Below are 25,206 nucleotides of genomic sequence, written 5' to 3'. Positions count from 1 at the left end.
AAGTGGTATCAGAGCTATCTGTTAACACACATACAGTTAAAGATCCAAACACAATCATGTCTGACACAGAAACTCCAACTAAGCCTACCAAAACTGAGGAATCATCAAAGACATCAACTCAGAGTCGATATGAGACTATCAGAGTTCCCATATTGAGACCATCTGAATATCCCATATGGAAGGTAAGGATGACCATGTTTCTGGAAGCAACAGATCCAGAATACCTTGATAGAATCAAGGAAGGGCCTCACAAACCTACCAAGCTCGCTGTTGTAGTTGCAGGTGAAGCAGCAATGACCGTACCAAAGGAAAAGAATGATTACACTGCTGAAGATATAGCATCTATTGCTAAGGATGCCAAGGTACGTCACTTATTGCATAGTGCCATTGATAATGTAATGTCAAACAGGGTAATCAACTGCAAGACTGCTAAGGAGATATGGGATGCACTGGAGACAAGGTGTCAAGGAACTGAAACAGTTAAGAAGAACAGGAAGACAATACTCACTCAAGAGTATGAACACTTTGACTCTAGGACTAATGAGTCATTGACTGATGTATATGATAGATTTGTCAAACTCTTGAATGACTTGTCATTAGTAAATAAGGAGTATGATCTTGAAGATACAAACCTCAAATTCCTGTTAGCTCTTCCTGAATGTTGGGATTTGAAGGCAACAACAATAAGAGACAACTACAATCTTGATGAAACAACTCTTGATGAAATCTATGGAATGCTCAAGACTCATGAACTTGAGATGGAACAAAGAAGCAAGAGGAAAGGAGGAAAGTCAAGGACAGTTGCTCTCAAGGTTGAAGAGGAATCCCCCAAACCACCTTCCTCAAAGAAAGATAAGGGTAAAGCTCTTATCATAAAATCTGATACTGAGTCATCAAGTTCTGAGAGTGATGATGACTCAGATTCTGAAAGCTTGCCTGAAACTGATGCTGATGAGGAGATGATGAAGCTGTGTGCTCTTATGGTGAAAGGAATCACAAAGATTGCATACAGGAAGTTCAGGAAGGGAAAGAAGTTTTCCAGGAAAGGCATAAGTTCTGATAAGAAGAATTTCAGAAGATCTGAAGGAAGAGGAGGAAAGTCTGACAGAGGAGATTACGCTAATGTTAAATGTTATAATTGTGGTGAGAAAGGCCACATATCTCCTGATTGCAAGAAGACCAAGAATGACAAAGGCAAAGCTCTTGTCACAAAGCAGAAAAGCTGGACAGACACCTCAGACTCTGAAAGTGAGGAGAACTATGCATTGATGGCAAATGCTGATAAATCAAGTTCTGAGAGCAGTTCTGAAGCTGCTGAAATAAAGGTACCTCAGACTACTTATGCTTTTCATACTGATGATATTAATGAGTTGAGAAGATATCTTAAAACCATGTTTGTTAGTTATAGAGATCAAACTTTAACATGTGAAAGATTAACTTCTGAAAATCTTGCTTTTAGGAAAAGAAATGATTTCTTAGAAAAAGAGTTAGTCATGTTTCATCAAACTCAGCAGGATAGAGATGATGCTTTTTATGTTAGGGATGAAGTGCTAAAAATGAATGAATCTCTAAAAACTGAGTTAGAAAAGGAGAGAGAGATTATCAGAACTTGGACTAACTCTGGCAAAACAACTCAAAATTTGCTAAGCAGTGGAAACTGGAAAGAGGGCTTAGGCTATGGAGAAAATAAAAAAGGAACTGTAGAAATTAAGCCTGTTGATAAGCAAAAGCCGAAGTTAAAACCTGTTAAGTTTGTAACTGAAAAATCCGAAAATGAGAAATCAGAAGTTAAAAAGGAATTAGCTTCTGACAAACTAAAACAGGAAAAGACAGCTGAAGTTAACATAGGCTTAATGACAAAGAAGCAGCTTAAGCATAAGCTGAAAGATGTTAAGAATGCAAACAAGGTAAAATCACCTAGGAAAAACAGGAATGGAAAGGAAGGTGTGAATAAAAGCAATAACTATAAATCTGTTCCTGATGCTCCTAGGAAAGCATGTCATAACTGTGGAAGTTCTAACCATCTGGCTTCTTTTTGCAGGAAGAATAAGAATATTAACTCCTTATCTACAAAGTCAGGAGTTAAGAGTCAGTCTGTTAGATACAAACCACAAAATCCTTGTTTTCATTGTGGTAGTTTATGGCATTCCATTTATACTTGTAAGGAATATCATAGTTTGTACTATGATTATTATCAAATAAAACCTTCTTTAAAGAAAGTTTCTGTTGTTCCTTCTAGTATAAGTTCTGATAAGAAAACTGTTAACATAAAATCTGATGTTAAATCCGCTGCAAATGTTAACAAACCTAAAAAGGCCAAAGGATCCAAGCAAGTCTGGGTCCTTAAAACTAATAATTAGTGGTCTTTTTGATTGCAGGGCAACAGGAAAAATATTTTAGTTCTGGACAGTGGATGTTCAGGACATATGACTGGAAATAAGGCCCTGCTATCAGACTTTGTGGAGAAAGCTGGCCCAAGTGTTTCTTATGGAGATGGCAACATTGGAAAAACTTTGGGATATGGCAATATCAATCTTGGGAATGTCATTATTAAAGATGTAGCTCTGGTCTCAGGACTTAAACACAACTTACTGAGTATAAGTCAAATCTGTGACAGAGGTTATCATGTTGATTTCTTTGCAGAACATTGTGAAATAGTTAGTAAATCTAAAGGAAAAATTGTTCTGAAGGGATTCAGGCGTGGTAACATTTATGAAGCTAAGCTTTCAACAAGTTCTGATGGTTCTGCAATCTGTTTAGTGAGTAGAGCCTCAACTGAAGAAAGCTGGAATTGGCACAAGAAACTCTCTCATTTAAACTTCAACAAGATAAATGAACTGATCAAGAAAGATCTTGTGAGAGGACTGCCAAAATCAGTGTTTGTTCCTGATGGTCTTTGTGACTCATGTCAGAAGGCTAAACAAAGAAAATCTTCGTTCAAGAGCAAGACTGAATCATCAATTCTTGAGCCTTATTATCTACTTCATGTTGATCTATTTGGTCCAGTGAATGTCATGTCTATTGCAAAGAAGAAATATGCGTTGGTCATAGTAGATGAGTTCACCAGATACACATGGGTGTATTTCTTGCACACAAAAAGTGAAACTGCATCTATCCTGATTGATCATGTCAAACATCTGGATAAATTGATCAAAGATTCTGTGAAAATTTTGAGGAGTGATAATGGCACTGAATTCAAGAATTTGATAATGGAAGAGTTCTGCAAAAATTATGGAATAAAGCAGGAATTTTCTGCTCCTGGAACTCCACAGCAAAATGGAGTTGTTGAAAGGAAGAATAGAACTCTAATTGAAGCTGCACGAACAATGCTTGAAGAAGCAAAGCTTCCAACCTATTTCTGGGCTGAAGCTGTGCAGACTGCTTGTTTTACTCAAAATGCAACACTCATTAACAAGCATGGAAAAACACCATATGAGATGGTGAAGAACAAAAAGCCAAATCTCAAATACTTTCATGTATTTGGATGTAAGTGTTTTGTTCTCAAGACTCATCCTGAACAGCTATCCAAGTTTGATCTAAAAGCTGATGAGGGAATCTTTGTAGGATATCCACTTTCTACAAAAGCCTTCAGAGTCTATAATTTGAGAACAAAAGTGGTCATGGAATCTATCAATGTCTCTTTTGATGACAAGAAGATCACTGGACTTGAAGATTGCATTGATCATGATAAGCTGAGATTTGAAAATGAAGATTCATATTCTGATACCTCAAGTCCTGACAGTCTAAGTCCTGATACTGTAAATTCTGATGGATTAAACTCTGATGTTATTGAAACTGTGGTGACTACGTCAAAGGAAGATGCACCAATGCAGGGGGAGCATACTCAAGATATTATCACATCTCAAGAAGCATCAGAACATACATCTGGCTCTTCAAATTCTGATTCGTCAAGTTCTGATAAGCCAAGTACTGACAGTGCTGAAAATCTAAATACTGAAGGATCCAACTCAGAGAGCATAGTTTCAGGGGGAGCATCAGAAAATGAAACCGAAGACAGCATGAATCATGGGGGAGCATCCAGTTCTAGAGAAAATCTTCCATCTGCAAGGAAGTGGACAAAATCACATACACCTGATTTAATAATTGGAAATCCTGAGGCAGGTGTCAGAACTAGAACAGGTACTTCGAATGAATGTCTTTACAATTCTTTTCTCTCTCAGTCTGAGCCAAAGAAAGTGGAAGAAGCTCTTCAAGATGCTGATTGGGTGCAAGCAATGCAGGAAGAGTTGAATGAATTTGAAAGAAACAAAGTCTGGACCTTAGTGCCAAGACCCAAGAATAGATCGGTTGTTGGTACAAAGTGGGTATTCAGAAACAAAACTGACAGTGATGGCATAATTGTAAGGAACAAGGCAAGGCTGGTTGCAAAAGGATATTCTCAACAGGAGGGAATTGACTATGATGAAACATTTGCTCCAGTTGCTAGGTTAGAAGCCATAAGGATATTCATGGCTTATGCTGCTCACAAAAAGTTTACTGTCTTTTAAATGGATGTGAAAAGTGCTTTTCTCAATGGAGAATTGGAAGAGGAAGTATATGTTGAACAACCTCCAGGCTTTGTAGATTCCAAACATCCAGATTATGTCTACAGGCTTGATAAAGCACTTTATGGACTTAAGCAAGCTCCTAGAGCATGGTATGAGACTTTAGCTCAGTTTCTTCTGGAAAGTGGATTCAACAGAGGAACTATTGACAAAACATTGTTCTATCTCAACCATGGCAAGGACTTACTTTTGATCCAGATTTATGTTGATGATATTATTTTTGGGTCTCCAAATGACAAACTTTGCAAAAAGTTTGCCAACCTAATGCAGTCAAGATATCAGATGAGTATGATGGGAGAACTTAGTTATTTTCTGGGCCTTCAAGTCAAGCAGAGTGAAGAAGGAACTTTTATTTGTCAATCTAAGTACACCAGAAACTTGCTGAAAAAATTTGGAATGCAAGACTGTTCAAGTGCATCCACTCCCATGGCCACTGCAACAAAACTGGATAAGGATACTGGTAATTCAGTAGATATTACTGATTACAGAGGTATGATTGGCTCACTTCTCTATCTAACTGCTAGTAGACCAGATATCATGTTTGCTACCTGTCTTTGTGCAAGATTTCAAGCAGATCCAAGAGAACCTCACTTAACAGCTGTAAAAAGAATCTTTAAGTATCTTAAAGGAACAGCTGATCTAGGATTATGGTATCCTAGAGAATCAGATTTTAAATTAATAGGTTACTCAGATGCAGATTTTGCAGGTTGCAAAATTGACAGGAAAAGCACAAGTGGTAGCTGCCAATTTCTTGGAGGCAGGTTGGTTTCTTGGTATAGCAAGAAACAAAAGTCAATTTCCACATCAACTGCAGAAGCAGAGTATATTGCTGCAGGAAGCTGCTGTGCACAGATTCTCTGGATGAAGAATCAGTTACTAGATTATGGGTTAACGTATTTCAAAATCCCTATTTACTGTGATAATCAAAGTGCTATTGCTATGACAGGTAATCCAGTTCAACACTCTATGACAAAGCACATCAGCATCAGGTACCATTTCATCAGGGAACATGTGGATGAAGGTACAGTGGAATTGCATTTTGTTCCCACAGATCAACAAGTAGCAGATATCTTCACAAAACCACTGTGTGAAGCTACCTTTTCAAAATTGGTAAATGAACTTGGAATGATTTCAGGTTCTTTCTCTAAATCTGCTTAAACTTGTTCTATGTTATCAGACTTTATGATCAGTATTTACAGAATTAATCTCTTTGTATATTCTGTGCATTAATTGATAAATGTCTTTAAGTACTGACTGTTGTCTGATATATATTTCTAAACTCTGATAAGTGATATGTCTGTTTCAGTAACTATTCAATCCTATGAGGATAACTGTGCTAGATACTGACCTACTAGTCTTCAATAAACAAATGATCCCATGAAAGAAGTAATTATTTCTGTGGAAATCTTATGACACAAGCAAATTCTGATAACTGAGCTTAGTTAAGTTTACTTTGTTAGATATATTTGATAATGTCATGGCTAATATGTTTTATGTTTAGATTTCAGATCTTATTTGAACAGAACAAATCAGTACTTAACTGATCAGTACTTATACTGGAAGTCAGAACTTAAGGTACTGGAAGTCAGAACTTAAGGGATATCAGTACTTATGTTATCAGGAGATAGATATCAGAACTTAAGTGCTGAAGGACGATCAGATAAGGACAGTAGCTGATTAAAGTTAAGAAGATCAAGATAAACATAAGAAGAGATATGCATGAAGAAGGAATTCCGTGAAGAATGGAATACTTGGAATAGAAGATATCTGATTGATATATTTTAGGAAGCAGAATTATATTCCATATCAATTAGCGAATATCTTGTAACTGTGTAGTATATAAACACAGAAATAGAGTTTACACTAGAGGTGTTATCATTATCGAGAATATTATTTATTATAACTCTAGAAGCTCTCGTGATATTTTGTTCATCACTGAGAGATAACAGTTCCAGATTGTAACAGAGTTTATTGTTTAAATAAAGTTTGTTTTCTGTTACATAAGTTCTTGAAGTTTGATTTGATTGTAATAAACACTGTATTCACCCCCTCGACAGTGAAAGTGTGACCTAACAAGTGGTATCAGAGCTATCTGTTAACACACATACAGTTAAAGATCCAAACACAATCATGTCTGACACAGAAACTCCAACTAAGCCTACCAAAACTGAGGAATCATCAAAGATATCAACTCAGAGTCGATATGAGACTATCAGAGTTCCCATATTGAGACCATCTGAATATCCCATATGGAAGGTAAGGATGACCATGTTTCTGGAAGCAACAGATCCAGAATACCTTGATAGAATCAGGGAAGGGCCTCACAAACCTACCAAGCTCGCTGTTGTAGTTGCAGGTGAAGCAGCAATGACCGTACCAAAGGAAAAGACTGATTACACTGCTGAAGATATAGCATCTATTGCTAAGGATGCCAAGGTACGTCACTTATTGCATAGTGCCATTGATAATGTAATGTCAAACAGGGTAATCAACTGCAAGACTGCTAAGGAGATATGGGATGCACTAGAGACAAGGTGTCAAGGAACTGAAACAGTTAAGAAGAACAGGAAGACAATACTCACTCAAGAGTATGAACACTTTGACTCTAGGACTAATGAGTCATTGACTGATGTATATGATAGATTTGTCAAACTCTTGAATGACTTGTCATTAGTAAATAAGGAGTATGATCTTGAAGATACAAACCTCAAATTCCTGTTAGCTCTTCCTGAATGTTGGGATTTGAAGGCAACAACAATAAGAGACAACTACAATCTTGATGAAACAACTCTTGATGAAATCTATGGAATGCTCAAGACCCATGAACTTGAGATGGAACAAAGAAGCAAGAGAAAAGGAGGAAAGTCAAGGACAGTTGCTCTCAAGGTTGAAGAGGAATCCCCCAAACCACCTTCCTCAAAGAAAGATAAGGGTAAAGCTCTTATCATAAAATCTGATACTGAGTCATCAAGTTCTGAGAGTGATGATGACTCAGATTCTGAAAGCTTGCCTGAAACTGATGCTGATGAGGAGATGATGAAGCTGTGTGCTCTTATGGTGAAAGGAATCACAAAGATTGCATACAGGAAGTTCAGGAAGGGAAAGATGTTTTCCAGGAAAGGCATAAGTTCTGATAAGAAGAATTTCAGAAGATCTGAAGGAAAAGGAGGAAAGTCTGACAGAGGAGATTACGCTAATGTTAAATGTTATAATTGTGGTGAGAAAGGCCACATATCTCCTGATTGCAAGAAGACCAAGAATGACAAAGGCAAAGCTCTTGTCACAAAGCAGAAAAGCTGGACAGACACCTCAGACTCTGAAAGTGAGGAGAACTATGCATTGATGGCAAATGCTGATAAATCAAGTTCTGAGAGCAGTTCTGAAGCTGCTGAAACAAAGGTACCTCAGACTACTTATGCTTTTCATACTGATGATATTGATGAGTTGAGAAGATATCTTAAAACCATGTTTGTTAGTTATAGAGATCAAACTTTAACATGTGAAAGATTAACTTCTGAAAATCTTGCTTTTAAGAAAAGAAATGATTTCTTAGAAAAAGAGTTAGTCATGTTTCATCAAACTCAGCAGGATAGAGATAATGCTTTTTATATTAGGGATGAAGTGCTAAAAATGAATGAATCTCTAAAAACTGAGTTAGAAAAGGAGAGAGAGATTATCAGAACTTGGACTAACTCTGGCAAAACAACTCAAAATTTGCTAAGCAGTGGAAACTGGAAAGAGGGTTTAGGCTATGGAGAAAATGAAAAAGGAACTGTAGAAATTAAGCCTATTGATAAGCAAAAGCCGAAGTTAAAACCTGTTAAGTTTGTAACTGAAAAATCCGAAAATGAGAAATCAGAAGTTAAAAAGGAATTAGCTTCTGACAAACCAAAACAGGAAAAGACAGCTGAAGTTAACATAGGCTTAATGACGAAGAAGCAGCTTAAGCATAAGCTGAAAGATGTTAAGGATGCAAACAAGGTAAAATCACCTAGGAAAAACAGGAATGGAAAAGAAGGTGTGAATAAAAGCAATAACTATAAATCTGTTCCTGATGCTCCTAGGAAAGCATGTCATAACTGTGGAAGTTCTAACCATCTGGCTTCTTTTTGCAGGAAGAATAAGAATATTAACTCCTTATCTACAAAGTCAGGAGTTAAGAGTCAGTCTGTTAGATACAAACCACAAAATCCTTGTTTTCATTGTGGTAGTTTATGGCATTCCATTTATACTTGTAAGGAATATCATAGTTTGTACTATGATTATTATCAAATAAAACCTTCTTTAAAGAAAGTTTCTGTTGTTCCTTCTAGTATAAGGTCTGATAAGAAAACTGTTAACATAAAATCTGATGTTAAATCCGCTGCAAATGTTAACAAACCTAAAAAGGCCAAAGGATCCAAGCAAGTCTGGGTCCTTAAAACTAATAATTAGTGGTCTTTTTGATTGCAGGGCAACAGGAAAAATATTCTAGTTCTGGACAGTGGATGTTCAGGACATATGACTGGAAATAAGGCCCTGCTATCAGACTTTGTGGAGAAAGCTGGCCCAAGTGTTTCTTATGGAGATGGCAACATTGGAAAAACTTTGGGATATGGCAATATCAATCTTGGGAATGTCATTATTAAAGATGTAGCTCTGGTCTCAGGACTTAAACACAACCTACTGAGTATAAGTCAAATCTGTGACAGAGGTTATCATGTTGATTTCTTTGCAGAACATTGTGAAATAGTTAGTAAATCTAAAGGAAAAATTGTTCTGAAGGGATTCAGGCGTGGTAACATTTATGAAGCTAAGCTTTCAACAAGTTCTGATGGTTCTGCAATCTGTTTAGTGAGTAGAGCCTCAACTGAAGAAAGCTGGAATTGGCACAAGAAACTCTCTCATTTAAACTTCAACAAGATAAATGAACTGATCAAGAAAGATCTTGTGAGAGGACTGCCAAAATCAGTGTTTGTTCCTGATGGTCTTTGTGACTCATGTCAGAAGGCTAAACAAAGAAAATCTTCGTTCAAGAGCAAGACTGAATCATCAATTCTTGAGCCTTATTATCTACTTCATGTTGATCTATTTGGTCCAGTGAATGTCATGTCTATTGCAAAGAAGAAATATGCGTTGGTCATAGTAGATGAGTTCACCAGATACACATGGGTGTATTTCTTGCACACAAAAAGTGAAACTGCATCTATCCTGATTGATCATGTCAAACATCTGGATAAATTGATCAAAGATTCTGTGAAAATTTTGAGGAGTGATAATGGCACTGAATTCAAGAATTTGATAATGGAAGAGTTCTGCAAAAATTATGGAATAAAGCAGGAATTTTCTGCTCCTGGAACTCCACAGCAAAATGGAGTTGTTGAAAGGAAGAATAGAACTCTAATTGAAGCTGCACGAACAATGCTTGAAGAAGCAAAGCTTCCAACCTATTTCTGGGCTGAAGCTGTGCAGACTGCTTGTTTTACTCAAAATGCAACACTCATTAACAAGCATGGAAAAACACCATATGAGATGGTGAAGAACAAAAAGCCAAATCTCAAATACTTTCATGTATTTGGATGTAAGTGTTTTGTTCTCAAGACTCATCCTGAACAGCTATCCAAGTTTGATCTAAAAGCTGATGAGGGAATCTTTGTAGGATATCCACTTTCTACAAAAGCCTTCAGAGTCTATAATTTGAGAACAAAAGTGGTCATGGAATCTATCAATGTCTCTTTTGATGACAAGAAGATCACTGGACTTGAAGATTGCATTGATCATAATAAGCTGAGATTTGAAAATGAAGATTCATATTCTGATACCTCAAGTCCTGACAGTCTAAGTCCTGATACTGTAAATTCTGATGGATTAAACTCTGATGTTATTGAAACTGTGGTGACTACGTCAAAGGAAGATGCACCATTGCAGGGGGAGCATACTCAAGATTTTATCACATCTCAAGAAGCATCAGAACATACATCTGGCTCGTCAAATTCTGATTCGTCAAGTTCTGATAAGCCAAGTACTGACAGTGCTGAAAATCTAAATACTGAAGGATCCAACTCAGAGAGCATAGTTTCAGGGGGAGCATCAGAAAATGAAATCGAAGACAGCATGAATTATGGGGGAGCATCCAGTTCTAGAGAAAATCTTCCATCTGCAAGGAAGTGGACAAAATCACATACACCTGATTTAATAATTGGAAATCCTGAGGCAGGTGTCAGAACTAGAACAGGTACTTCGAATGAATGTCTTTACAATTCTTTTCTCTCTCAGACTGAGCCAAAGAAAGTGGAAGAAGCTCTTCAAGATGCTGATTGGGTGCAAGCAATGCAGGAAGAGTTGAATGAATTTGAAAGAAACAAAGTCTGGACCTTAGTGCCAAGACCCAAGAATAGATCGGTTGTTGGTACAAAGTGGGTATTCAGAAACAAAACTGACAGTGATGGCATAATTGTAAGGAACAAGGCAAGGCTGGTTGTAAAAGGATATTCTCAACAGGAGGGGATTGACTATGATGAAACATTTGCTCCAGTTGCTAGGTTAGAAGCCATAAGGATATTCATGGCTTATGCTGCTCACAAAAAGTTTACTGTCTTTCAAATGGATGTGAAAAGTGCTTTTCTCAATGGAGAATTGGAAGAGGAAGTATATGTTGAACAACCTCCAGGCTTTGTAGATTCCAAACATCCAGATTATGTCTACAGGCTTGATAAAGCACTTTATGGACTTAAGCAAGCTCCTAGAGCATGGTATGAGACTTTAGCTCAGTTTCTTCTGGAAAGTGGATTCAACAGAGGAACTATTGACAAAACATTGTTCTATCTCAACCATGGCAAGGACTTACTTTTGATCCAGATTTATGTTGATGATATCATTTTTGGGTCTCCAAATGCCAAACTTTGCAAAAAGTTTGCCAATCTAATGCAGTCAAGATATCAGATGAGTATGATGGGAGAACTTAGTTATTTTCTGGGCCTTCAAGTCAAGCAGAGTGAAGAAGGAACTTTTATTTGTCAATCTAAGTACACCAGAAACTTGCTGAAAAAATTTGGAATGCAAGACTGTTCAAGTGCATCCACTCCCATGGCCACTGCAATAAAACTGGATAAGGATACTGGTAATTCAGTAGATATTACTGATTACAGAGGTATGATTGGCTCACTTCTCTATCTAACTGCTAGTAGACCAGATATCATGTTTGCTACCTGTCTTTGTGCAAGATTTCAAGCAGATCCAAGAGAACCTCACTTAACAGCTGTAAAAAGAATCTTTAAGTATCTTAAAGGAACAGCTGATCTAGGATTATGGTATCCTAGAGAATCAGATTTTAAATTAATAGGTTACTCAGATGCAGATTTTGCAGGTTGCAAAATTGACAGGAAAAGCACAAGTGGAAGCTGCCAATTTCTTGGAGGCAGATTGGTTTCTTGGTATAGCAAGAAACAAAAGTCAATTTCCACATCAACTGCAGAAGCAGAGTATATTGCTGCAGGAAGCTGCTGTGCACAGATTCTCTGGATGAAGAATCAGTTACTGGATTATGGGTTAACATATTTCAAAATCCCTATTTACTGTGATAATCAAAGTGCTATTGCTATGACAGGTAATCCAGTTCAACACTCTATGACAAAGCACATCAGCATCAGGTACCATTTCATCAGGGAACATGTGGATGAAGGTACAGTGGAATTGCATTTTGTTCCCACAGATCAACAAGTAGCAGATATCTTCACAAAACCACTGTGTGAAGCTACCTTTTCAAAATTGGTAAATGAACTTGGAATGATTTCAGGTTCTTTCTCTAAATCTGCTTAAACTTGTTCTATGTTATCAGACTTTATGATCAGTATTTACAGAATTAATCTCTTTGTATATTCTGTGCATTAATTGATAAATGTCTTCAAGTACTGACTGTTGTCTGATATATGTGTCTAAACTCTGATAAGTGATATGTCTGTTTCAGTAACTCTTCTATCCTATGAGGATAACTGTGCTAGATACTGACCTACTAGTCTTCAATAAACAAATGATCCCATGAAAGAAGTAGTTATTTCTGTGGAAATCTTATGACACAAGCAAATTCTGATAACTGAGCTTAGTTAAGTTTACTTTGTATATCTTATTACTAAGTCACAAATTAGAATAATGCTACTCATCTGTTTAAGTTCTGATTCTAGTAAAACTGCTGAATGTACTAAGTGCTGATAAACCTCACTTATCAAAAGAAGAAGAACAATAATCAAAGAATAATATCAGGTACTCCTTTGAGATCTAGAGTAAAAATGTGAAAGGGACGACCCAAGTGCATTGCTGGTATTAAGTAAATATGCATTAGAAAAGCAAAATATTTTCTTGGTGACTTTTCACACTCTATGATTACTGGAGAAATACTCTGATAATAGCATAAATTCTAATAAACAGTCGTGACTCACTTACACTGAGAAGCCTCTGTAAAATAGAATTTCAAAAGATGCATAAAATTAGCACAAAAACAGTAGAGGTGAACTCATGCATGAACTCATTTATCAGTAGGTTTCAGGATAATGACAGATCTTTAGCAAAATTTTAATTATGACTTATTTCTAAGATGTACTGAAGTAGATCAGACTTTACTCTTTGTCTGTTATTTAGCTTAATGCACACACACATCACTCCATATGAATGATGAAATTTCTGTGGTGGTCTATGTTATTTTAGATAAACAGTCATTGTGTCACTTCTGCACAAATTCTGAGGACAAGTTCTAGTTACACGTTCTGATGATTAATTTCTGACTTTCATAACTAAGAACTTGTATGAGTATTTATTAAGATAGATATTCCTTGTTCGAGTTAAGACATTATGTTCTGATGACTGTTAAGTTCTGGTATAGGTCTAAGTTCTGATTTTTCAGTCTAACCCTTTACTTAACTTATCTGTGAGTAAAATTTGGTAACAGTCTCAGATTAATTTCGAAATGTTGAAGTGGAAGATTAATAGTCTCAGTCTGTGAAACAGATTCTGGTAAATGCTGATCCAGCTACTTACAAATCTGTTTACTCAAATGTTCAACCAACTCACCATAACCAAAATCCATCAACCTCAGTCCCTACCTCTCATTCTACTCAACCTACCCTCAGAACTTATCTCAAATCATATCTCTCCACTTCACAGACTGCTCAACCTTCTTCTTCAGCACCTACTGTGAAGCCTACATCCTCTAAGCCAAAGAGAACAAAGACTGTTCCTCAAACATCTCAGAAGAAGAGGAGGATTACTTTGAGAGATGAAACAGATTCTGAAGATCAGGTTCCTTCTTCAGAACCTATGATTTATGAAGCTGAGAAGGCAACTTCTCAGAAGGATTCTGCAATTGGGGGTTCTAGGCTTCTCAAGAGGCTTAGACGTATGACTGTTCCTGCAACTCCCAAGGAATCCAAATCAACAAGGAAGTACAAGAAACAGAGGGCACAGAGGCCAGTTTCAGATGATGAGGAGGAAGCAGCTAAGGAAGGGGATCAGGAATCTCTGATCTCACAAGACAAGGAATTTGCTCCAGTCACTTCTTCTCCATCAACTCCATTTCAGGAACCTGTATCTGACAAGGCTAATTTACCTTCTTTATCTCTTGTTGATCCAGGCACAAGTGCTGAAATTGATATTCAGAACTTGGTTGTGCCTGAAATACTTTTCTTAGAAGCTCCAACAGCAAATAATCCTTCCACAACACCTGTTACTGATGCTGTTCAAACTCCTGAGTTATCACTAACACCTTCTCTGCATCAAGATGATGATCCGATTTTAGGTGAGCATCAGGATATGGTTGTTGATCAGAACTTAGTATCAGATCAGCAATTAGAGGATGTTGAAGCCTCCATTGCTACTCATACAGTTGTCTTATCAGAAGATACTGATTCTTTAAGTTCTGATGCTGCAAATGTTGGAGATACTGGTGAAGCTGCTACAACTGTAGATGCTGATGCAGCAGGTCCTTCAGGACATACTCCTCCACTGACTCTTCCTAAGTCTGAACTGCTAAAGGAGTTTGTTATCAGGGATGCACCAGTACCTTGGAGTGAAACTCCTGCAGGACAGGAGTGGACTAAGGAATGGAACTCAGTTTCATGTGTTCCAAATGCTTTACATCTTGCTGAGCACTTGACTAAAGCTGATGAAATGTTAAATTCTGATGATTTTAAAACCCAGCTTAGAGTCACTGCATTGAGTACTAAACATCTACAAGGTCTTCATTCCAACACTCATGCAGAGCTACATAAGATTCAGGAGAACTTTATTAAACAGGAACAAGTTTGGAAACTTGATAAGAAAAAGTTCTTCCAACCTACCATTGACAGGGTTGCTTATATTGAGAAAACTCAAGAGAAGCAACAAGCTCAGATTGATCAAATTCTGACAAATCAAGCTTCTCAGCAATCGCAACTTACTGAAATCCAGACCTCAGTGGAACTACTTATCTCTCTTTTATTACCTGCTGATGCCAAAAAGGGGGAGAAGGTAATTAAGTCCAAATGCAAAACCAACAAGTCACTGCAAGGACAGGATGATGGAAAAGATGACCAAGGAAACTCTGGAATGGGTAGTGGTCATAGTCAAGGTAGAAGATTTACATCAAGACAAGCTAGTCACAGAACAAGTTCTGATACTGGGAAAAGAATAAGTTCTGCTGCTGGTAAAAGGATAAGTTCTGATGAACTTCTAGATCTTGATGAGGAAATGTCAAGACAGTTATTTCTTCAAGAAAATCCAGGGATGGACTTGGAAAGTTTAAAGGAAGAAGAAGCCAGACTTAAATCAGAGAAAGTCACATCTAAATCTGAAGCTTCTGGTAAAAAGTTACTTCCAAAACCTAAAGGCATTGTGATCAAAGAGAGGATACATACTGAAGAAACTTTGGCTAGATCACAACCACAGATAGATCCAAGATCCAAGGGTAAAGAAAAGGTTGGTGAACCTATCAAGCCTTATGTACCTCCTGAGGAAGAAGAAATTACTGATGGAAAACATAATCTTGCTCTGACTTCAAGAAAAATTCTTAAAACAACCTCTGACATGGCTCAAGTTGTTCAGAGTCAAGAAATTGTAAGTTCTGATATTCAGAAGAAGCAAGTAACCTCTGACAGTGCTCAAGTTAACTTGATATCAGAAGATAAATCTAAAACACTCCTACCAGGATTCACTAAAGCAAAACAGACTCAATCTTTGAAGACTACTTTAAGTGGTTTTGAAGCAAGAGTAGTTACTGGAAAGGAAGCTAGAGATAAAACTGGATTGGGAAGTGCTGATGAAAGAAGAGTACACAACACTACTGATGATCCAACTTCCTTGAGTGAACCAGGTATTGGAGCAACTCCTGAGAGATTGAATCAACTAGAATCTGTACAGATGGTTTACCATACCTACTTGAAAGAATACATCATGTTGTATTTCATGACAGATGGTAGGGTTTATCATATAAGACAAAATGCCATTCCATTGAAGTATTTTGAAGAATTGGAGCATGTATAATTCTTACTTCAAGTGGATGACAGAATAACAGAGACTGCTGCAAACTACTTAAAGGAACAGATTCAGAGACAGAAAAGACTTTATTCTGTTAAGTCTGACAGCAGATATGTTCCAAAGTACAGAAATCACAATGGTGATATTGTTGATATGAAGCCTAATACTGCACAGATCAGAACATATCTTGGTATTAAGGGGCTTGAATTCAATCTAGAGTATAACAAAGCTTATGTCATAAGACTAGATCGGGAGTTGAGAAAAGCAAAGATTAATGATCTCAGAGCTGCAATATTTCAAACTGGTGAAGATACTGCAGAGCTTAAAGATGTCAAACGGAGAATGATTGATGAACTCAGATATGCTGAGAAATGTTTGTTGAAGAATTATCTCAGAACAACTTCTGACATCAGAGAGATCGGAAAATGATGAAGCCAAGTCGAAGATCTACAACTGCTTAAATTCTGATATTTATACAGGTTGAAGTTGTTATCAGAAGTTGAATTGGTAAAAACTTTAAGGACTGTAAGTTGTAGTTATCTTGTCTATTTCTCATACATTTGTACTTAATGTTTTTGACATCATCAAATATCTGTTAAACTTGTATATTTTGTTAATTTACAAGTTGGGGGAGATTGTTAGATATATTTGATAATGTCATGGCTAATATGTTTTATGTTTAGATTTCAGATCTTATTTGAACAGAACAAATCAGTACTTAACTGATCAGTACTTATACTGGAAGTCAGAACTTAAGGTACTGGAAGTCAGAACTTAAGGGATATCAGTACTTATGTTATCAGGAGATAGATATCAGAACTTAAGTGCTGAAGGACGATCAGATAAGGACAGTAGCTGATTAAAGTTAAGAAGATCAAGATAAACATAAGAAGAGATATGCATGAAGAAGGAATTCCGTGAAGAATGGAATACTTGGAATAGAAGATATCTGATTGATATATTTTAGGAAGCAGAATTATATTCCATATCAATTAGCGAATATCTTGTAACTGTGTAGTATATAAACACAGAAATAGAGTTTACACTAGAGGTGTTATCATTATCGAGAATATTATTTATTATAACTCTAGAAGCTCTCGTGATATTTTGTTCATCACTGAGAGATAACAGTTCCAGATTGTAACAGAGTTTATTGTTTAAATAAAGTTTGTTTTCTGTTACATAAGTTCTTGAAGTTTGATTTGATTGTAATAAACACTGTATTCACCCCCTCTACAGTGAAAGTGTGACCTAACAACTTTGTATATCTTATTACTAAGTCACAAATTAGAATAATGCTACTCATCTGTTTAAGTTCTGATTCTAGTAAAACTGCTGAATGTACTAAGTGCTGATAAACCTCACTTATCAAAAGAAGAAGAACAATAATCAAAGAATAATATCAGGTACTCCTTTGAGATCTAGAGTAAAAATGTGAAAGGGACGACCCAAGTGCATTGCTGGTATTAAGTAAATATGCATTAGAAAAGCAAAATATTTTCTTGGTGACTTTTCACACTCTATGATTACTGGAGAAATACTCTGATAATAGCATAAATTCTGATAAACAGTCGTGACTCACTTACACTGAGAAGCCTCTGTAAAATAGAATTTCAAAAGATGCATAAAATTAGCACAAAAACAGTAGAGGTGAACTCATGCATGAACTCATTTATCAGTAGGTTTCAGGATAATGGCAGCTCTTTAGCAAAATTTTAATTATGACTTATTTCTAAGATGTACTGAAGTAGATCAGACTTTACTCTTTGTCTGTTATTTAGCTTAATGCACACACACATCACTCCATATGAATGATGAAATTTCTGTGGTGGTCTATGTTATTTTAGATCAACAGTCATTGTGTCACTTTTGCACAAATTCTGAGGACAAGTTCTAGTTACACGTTCTGATGATTAAGTTCTGACGTTCATAACTAAGAACTTGTATGAGTATTTACTAAGATAGATATTCCTTGTTCGAGTTAAGACATTATGTTCTGATGACTGTTAAGTTCTGGTATAGGTCTAAGTTCTGATTTTTCAGTCTAATCCTTTACTTGACTTATCTGTGAGTAAAATTTGGTAACAGTCTCAGATTAATTTCGAAATGTTGAAGTGGAAGATTAATAGTCTATGGTTAAAACATAATGGCACTCGTCCTTGAACAGTTCACTCTTGTTACATGTGTACATTCTTTTTCCAATGACTGTTATTCTTTTTCAAAGTCTAGGGAGACGAGGTAGAATTAATTCTACCTGTCTGCATTCAATATCTTTGTGTCTGTTCCTCAAACATCTCAGAAGAAGAGGAGGATTCCTTTGAGAGATGAATCAGATTCTGAGGATCAGATTCCCTCTTCAGAACCTATGATAAATGAAGCTGAGAAGGCAACTTCTCAGAAGGATTCTGCAATTGGGGGTTCTAGGCTTCTCAAGAGGCTTAGACGTATGACGGTTCCTGCAACTCCCAAGGAATCCAAATCAACAAGGAAGTACAAGAAACAGAGGGCACAGAGGCCAGTTTCAGATGATGAGGAGGAAGCAGCTAAGGAAGGGGATCAGGAATCTCTGATCTCACAAGACAAGGAATTTGCTCCAGTCACTTCTTCTCCATCAACTCCATCTCAGGAACCTGTATCTGACAAGGCTAATTCACCTTCTATATCTCTTGTTGATCCAGGCACAAGTGCTGAAATTGATATTCAGAACTTGGTTGTGCCTGAAATACTTTTCTTAGAAGCTCCAACAGCAAATAATCCTTCCACAACACCTGTTACTGATGCTGTTCAAACTCCTGAGTTATCACTAACACCTTCTCTGCATCAAGATGATGATCAGATTTTAGGTGAGCATCAGGATATGGCTGTTGATCAGAACTTAGTATCAGATCAGCAATTAGAGGATGTTGAAGCCTCCATTGCTACTCATACAGTTGTCTTATCAGAAGATACTGATTCTTTAAGTTCTGATGCTGCAAATGTTGGAGATACTGGTGAAGCTGCTACAACTGTAGATGCTGATGAAGCAGGTCCTTCAGGACATACTCCTCCACTGACTCTTCCTAAGTCTGAACTGCTAAAGGAGTTTGTTATCAGGGATGCACCAGTACCTTGGAGTGAAACTCCTGCAGGTCAGGAGTGGACTAAGGAATGGAACTCAGTTTCATGTGTTCCAAATGCTTTACATCTTGCTGAGCACTTGACTAAAGCTGATGAAATGTTACATTCTGATGATTTTAAAATCCAGCTTAGAGTCACTGCATTGAGTACTAAACATCTACAAGGTCTTCATTCCAACACTCATGCAGAGCTACACAAGATTCAGGAGAACTTTATTAAACAGGAACAAGTTTGGAAACTTGATAAGAAAAAGTTCTTCCAACCTACCATTGACAGGGTTGCTTATATTGAGAAAACTCAAGAGAAGCAACAAGCTCAGATTGATCAAATTCTGACAAATCAAGCTTCTCAGCAATCGCAACTTACTGAAATCCAGACCTCAGTGGAACTACTTATCTCTCTTTTATTACCTGCTGATGCCAAAAAGGGGGAGAAGGTAATTAAGTCCAAATGCAAAACCAACAAGTCACTGCAAGGAAAGGATGATGGAAAAGATGACCAAGGAAACTCTGGAATGGGTGGTGGTCATAGTCAAGGTAGAAGGTTTACATCAAGACAAGCTAGTCACAGAACAAGTTCTGATACTGGGAAAAGAATAAGTTCTGCTGCTGGTAAAAGGATAAGTTCTGATGAACTTCTAGATCTTGATGAGGAAATGTCAAGACAGTTATTTCTTCAAGAAAATCCAGGGATGGACTTGGAAAGTTTAAAGGAAGAAGAAGCCAGACTTAAATCAGAGAAAGTCACATCTAAATCTGAAGCTTCTGGTAAAAAGTTACTTCCAAAACCTAAAGGCATTGTGATCAAAGAAAGGATACATACTGAAGAAACTTTGGCTAGATCACAACCACAGATAGATCCAAGATCCAAGGGTAAAGAAAAGGTTGGTGAACCTATCAAGCCTTATGTACCTCCTGAGGAAGAAGAAATTACTGATGGAAAAGATAATCTTGCTCTGACTTCAAGAAAAGTTCTTAAAACAACCTCTGACATGGCTCAAGTTGTTCAGAGTCAAGAAATTGTAAGTTCTGATATTCAGAAGAAGCAAGTAACCTCTGACAGTGCTCAAGTTAACTTGATATCAGAAAATAAATCTAAAACACTCCTACCATGATTCACTAAAGCAAAACAGACTCAATCTTTGAAGACTACTTCAAGTGGTTTTGAAGCAAGAGTAGTTACTGGAAAGGAAGCTAGAGATAAAACCAGAATCTGGAAGTGCTGATGAAAGAAGAGTACACAACACTACCGATGATCCAACTTCCTTGAGTGAACCAGGTATTGGAGCAACTCCTGAGAGATTGAATCAACTAGAATCTGTACAGATGGTTTACCATACCTACTTGAAAGAATACATCATGTTGTATTTCATGACAGATGGTAGGGTTTATCATATAAGACAAAATGCCATTCCATTGAAGTATTTTGAAGAATTGGAGCATGTATTATTCTTACTTCAAGTGGATGACAGAATAACAGAGACTGCTGCAAACTACTTAAAGGAACAGATTCAGAGACTGAAAAGACTTTATTCTGTTAAGTCTGACAGCAGATATGTTCCAAAGTACAGAAATCACAATGGTGATATTGTTGATATGAAGCCTAATACTGCACAGATCAGAACATATCTTGGTATTAAGGGGCTTGAATTCAATCTAGAGTCTAATAAAGCTTATGTCATAAGACTAGATCGGGAGTTGAGAAAAGCAAAGATTAATGATCTCAGAGCTGCAATATTTCAAACTGGTGAAGATACTGCAGAGCTTAAAGATGTCAAACGGAGAATGATTGATGAACTCAGATATGCTGAGAAATGTTTGTTGAAGAATTATCTCAGCTCCTGACATCAGAGAGATCAGAAAATGATGAAGCCAAGTCGAAGATCTACAACTGCTTAAATTCTGATATTTATACAGATTGAAGTTGTTATCAGAAGTTGAATTGGTAAAAACTTTAAGGACTGTAAGTTGTAGTTATCTTGTCTATTTCTCATGCATTTGTACTTAATGTTTTTGACATCATCAAATATCTGTTAAACTTGTATATTTTGTTAATTTACAAGTTGGGGGAGATTGTTAGATATATTTGATAATGTCATGGCTAATATGTTTTATGTTTAGATTTCAGATCTTATTTGAACAGAACAAATCAGTACTTAACTGATCAGTACTTATACTGGAAGTCAGAACTTAAGGGATATCAATACTTATGTTATCAGGAGATAGATATCAGAACTTAAGTGCTGAAGGACGATCAGATAAGGACAGTAGCTGATTAAAGTTAAGAAGATCAAGATAAACATAAGAAGAGATATGCATGAAGAAGGAATTCCGTGAAGAATGGAATACTTGGAATAGAAGATATCTGATTGATATATTTTAGGAAGCAGAATTATATTCCATATCAATTAGCGATTATCTTGTAACTGTGTAGTATATAAACACAGACATAGGGTTTACACTATAAGTGTTATCATTATCGAGAATATTATTTATTATAACCCTAGCAGCTCTCGTGATATTTTGTTCATCACTGAGAGATAACAGTTCCAGATTGTAACAGAGTTTATTGTTTAAATAAAGTTTGTTTTCTGTTACATAAGTTCTTGAAGTTTGATTTGATTGTAATAAACACTGTATTCACCCCCTCTACAGTGAAAGTGTGACCTAACATTGGGCCAAGTGATAAGTAGGATAATGGATTTGCACTGGAGGATAGGAAAAGAAGAACAAGTGGGTCTGAAACAAAATTAACAATGATGACGTGTTACTGGGCTCAAGACAAAATAACAAAAATACTTCACACTTAGAGGTTGTTCTTTCTGAATCGGATTCTTCAGCGTTTCAACAAACTATTTTGGCTAAGCTTACACTGTAATCTAGCCACCAATTATGAATGTCATGAGCTGGAAATGTTTAGGATTAGAGAACCATCGGGAAGTTCGTATCCTTGGTGACCTAATTAAGTCTCTAACTCCTAACTTTATATTTTTACTAGAAACTTTAGTTGATAGAGATGTTATAGCTGAATTATATGTTAAGTATGGCTATGCAGAGTATTTTGTAGTGAACAAAGTTGGTCGAGGAGGGGGTTTAATCGTGATGCGGAAACATACAGTAATCTGTAAGGTAGTTGGCTCCTCCAATAATCACATAGATGTGGTGTCTAGTAAGAAAAACACATCATCTTGGAGGTTAACTTGTTATTACGGGTTCCCTGAAAGCAGTAGAATGCAGGACTCCTATGATTTATTAAGACAGATTGCTACACCTGATACTATCTCTTAGTGAATTTTTAGGGATTTTAATAATCTATAATACACTGCAGACAAGATGGGCGTGCACCCTCATCCTCGGGCGCTAATGGATGGCTTTCGTTTAGCTATTGAGGATTGTAGGTTTGTGGAATAAGATCTAACTGGTGGCAGCTACACCTGAGAAATGAGTAAAGGTAAATCTAATTGGGTTAGAGAACGTCTAGATAATGAATTCGCAACAGAGGAATGGTGGTAGAAATTTCCGTTATGTACCCTGAAAGTTAATTACGTTACAGTTTTAGATCATAAGCCTATACAACTGAAGCTGATAGATACAACTGTTTCTAGGAAACAATTTAGGTTTCGTTTTGAGAATGCTTGGCTGGACCATCTTTTAAAGAGGATATTTCATGTTTCTGGAAAGAGCTACTAGCATTAAATATTCTTCCTACACTCATCTCAATATCGACATTTATGTCAAAGTGTGGGGCAATTTTTCATAAGTTGAGGGATAAAGTAAAGCTCCAAAAAGAGGTGTTAAATAAGATAGTAAACCATGAAGTGAAGGATGACTTGCAGCTTATTTTGACGAAAGAGAGAGATTAAATGAACTATTGAAACATGAAGAGGTATATTGGAAGCAGCGAGCAAAAATATTTTGTCTTAAGGTAGAGGACACCAACTCGGGATTCTTTCACACACACAGGCATCAAAGAGGAAAAATATTAACAATATCTTTTACTAATTTGTGACAGACGAAGGAGAAAAAGTTGACACTATGGAACACATGCGTGAACTGACAAAGAACTATTTTGAAAGAATTTTTACTGCAGATGAAAATATCATTGAACCAAACTCTAACTTTGAGTTGAGTGAGATTTCTGCGCCTCAAAATCGGATGCTTACAGCAGAGGTTAATTTCAAGAAATTTACATGTGTTTAAAAGTTAGTGCGCCCATATAAGGCATCCGGGCCTAATGGATATAATTCTGCTTTTTTCCAGCATTTCTGGAATTTGGTCGGGAAGGAGGTGTTTGAATGTTGTAAGAAGTGGGTTAATGAATGCATATTTCCAGTCGAGGTTAATAACACGAATCATGTGTTAATCCCAAAAAAAATATGGTGAAACTTACTGACGTGAGACCAATTGCACTCTGTAACGTGCTATATAAGATCATTGTGAAAGTGCTAGCTAATCGTCTAAAATCAGTGCTTCCAGTTGCTATATCTGAAAACCGTTCAGCTTTTGTGCCAGAAAGAAGTATCACATATAATGTTCTAATAGTTTTTGAACTTATTCATTATATGAAGAGGAAACAAGGAGGTCAAAGTGGGGATGTGTCATTGAAACTTGACATAATTAAGGCTTATGATCTAGTTAGTTGAAACTATTTATGGAATATAATGGAAATAATGGGGTTCAGTGAGCAGTGGGTGAGGTGGATGAAACTTTGTGTCACTATACTGAGTTATATGGTGTGTCTGAATGGTTCATGTGTGTAAAGGGGTTTTCACACTCTTTTAATAACTCAGCAAGAATTGGAGAAATACGAGGGTGTCGTGTTAATCAAAACGCTCCTGCAATTACACATTTGCTCTTCGCTGATGATGACTTTTTATTCTTTCAAGAAACAATAGAGGAAGCACATTCTGTGAAGAATCTCATGAACTCGTATGAACAACAATCCAAGAAACCTCTCAATTTCCAAAAATTAGGAATTTTCTTCAGCTCTAATGTCAAGAAGGATAAACAAATGTTGGTGAGACTACGTAGCTGTATGAACAGTTACGTGATAACTCAACACAATAACAACACTAGAACAGGACAGGTTAATAATACTACGTCTACATAAGAAATCAGGAAGAATGAAGACAAGGCAAATACAAAGAATCAGAAGATTAGAAGAAAGCCTGAAGTCTGTCTACAGGTCACTGAAAGAAGTTCATTAATATGATCATGCCTCAGTGAAGAACAAAGGTTAAAGACTTTCAGGGTTTCAGAAATGTTGAAGATTTAGTATACAAGTGCTACCGGAAGATTTCAGTGTATTGGCATTGATTGAAGATAGACAGTGTTCGAGCATAGGAATCTGAAGAATTGAAGACAGGGTATAGACAGAGGTTAATGAAGACGTTGTCTAGAGTACCAAAAAGGATTCCAGTGAAAGTACAATTGTTTATTGACAGTCAGTGTTTGAAGCAATAAAGTTGAGGCAAGCTTAACAATGTAATCAAGGTTATAATACGAAGACCTGAATCGGGGTTAGTCATCTGTGAACCAGACCAGTTACACTAGGCGTCAACAGCTCGTGAAAGGAATCTGGGTAATATATATAGAAGGATTGTTAAGTTGAGGAACATACTTGGATTGAACGTTTATCTGTTAAAGTACGAGAAGAGGTGCGCGGGGTATACTATAACACCCCCAAATCCGGGGTCGGGGATTCGGGTTGTCACGAGTTCCATTTCCCTTATCAATACTAAATCTTAACAGTCAACCAACTACTGCGTACCGTGACCCCAAAATATACACACACCACAAGTTATAGTCTCAGAGATGAATATCCAAAAATAACACAAGTCATTTTATTCCACAATTATAAACCATTTCACCATAAAAAGGTTTCTGAATAATTTACATATTCTTTTCCATTATTACAATTCATAAATATACATAAGTCTGGTACATCAAAAGTTGAAAGCCTAGCCTACTGGTAGTTTCTACCTCAGCTACAACGGCATCAACGCCTACAGGAAACTGTGAAACGTTTCCTAACCGCTCATAAA

Source organism: Apium graveolens, chromosome 11 (genome assembly GCF_009905375.1).
Source record: "Apium graveolens cultivar Ventura chromosome 11, ASM990537v1, whole genome shotgun sequence".
In the NCBI taxonomy this organism is placed as follows: Eukaryota; Viridiplantae; Streptophyta; class Magnoliopsida; order Apiales; family Apiaceae; genus Apium; species Apium graveolens.
Note: the sequence above shows the minus strand (reverse complement) of the source record.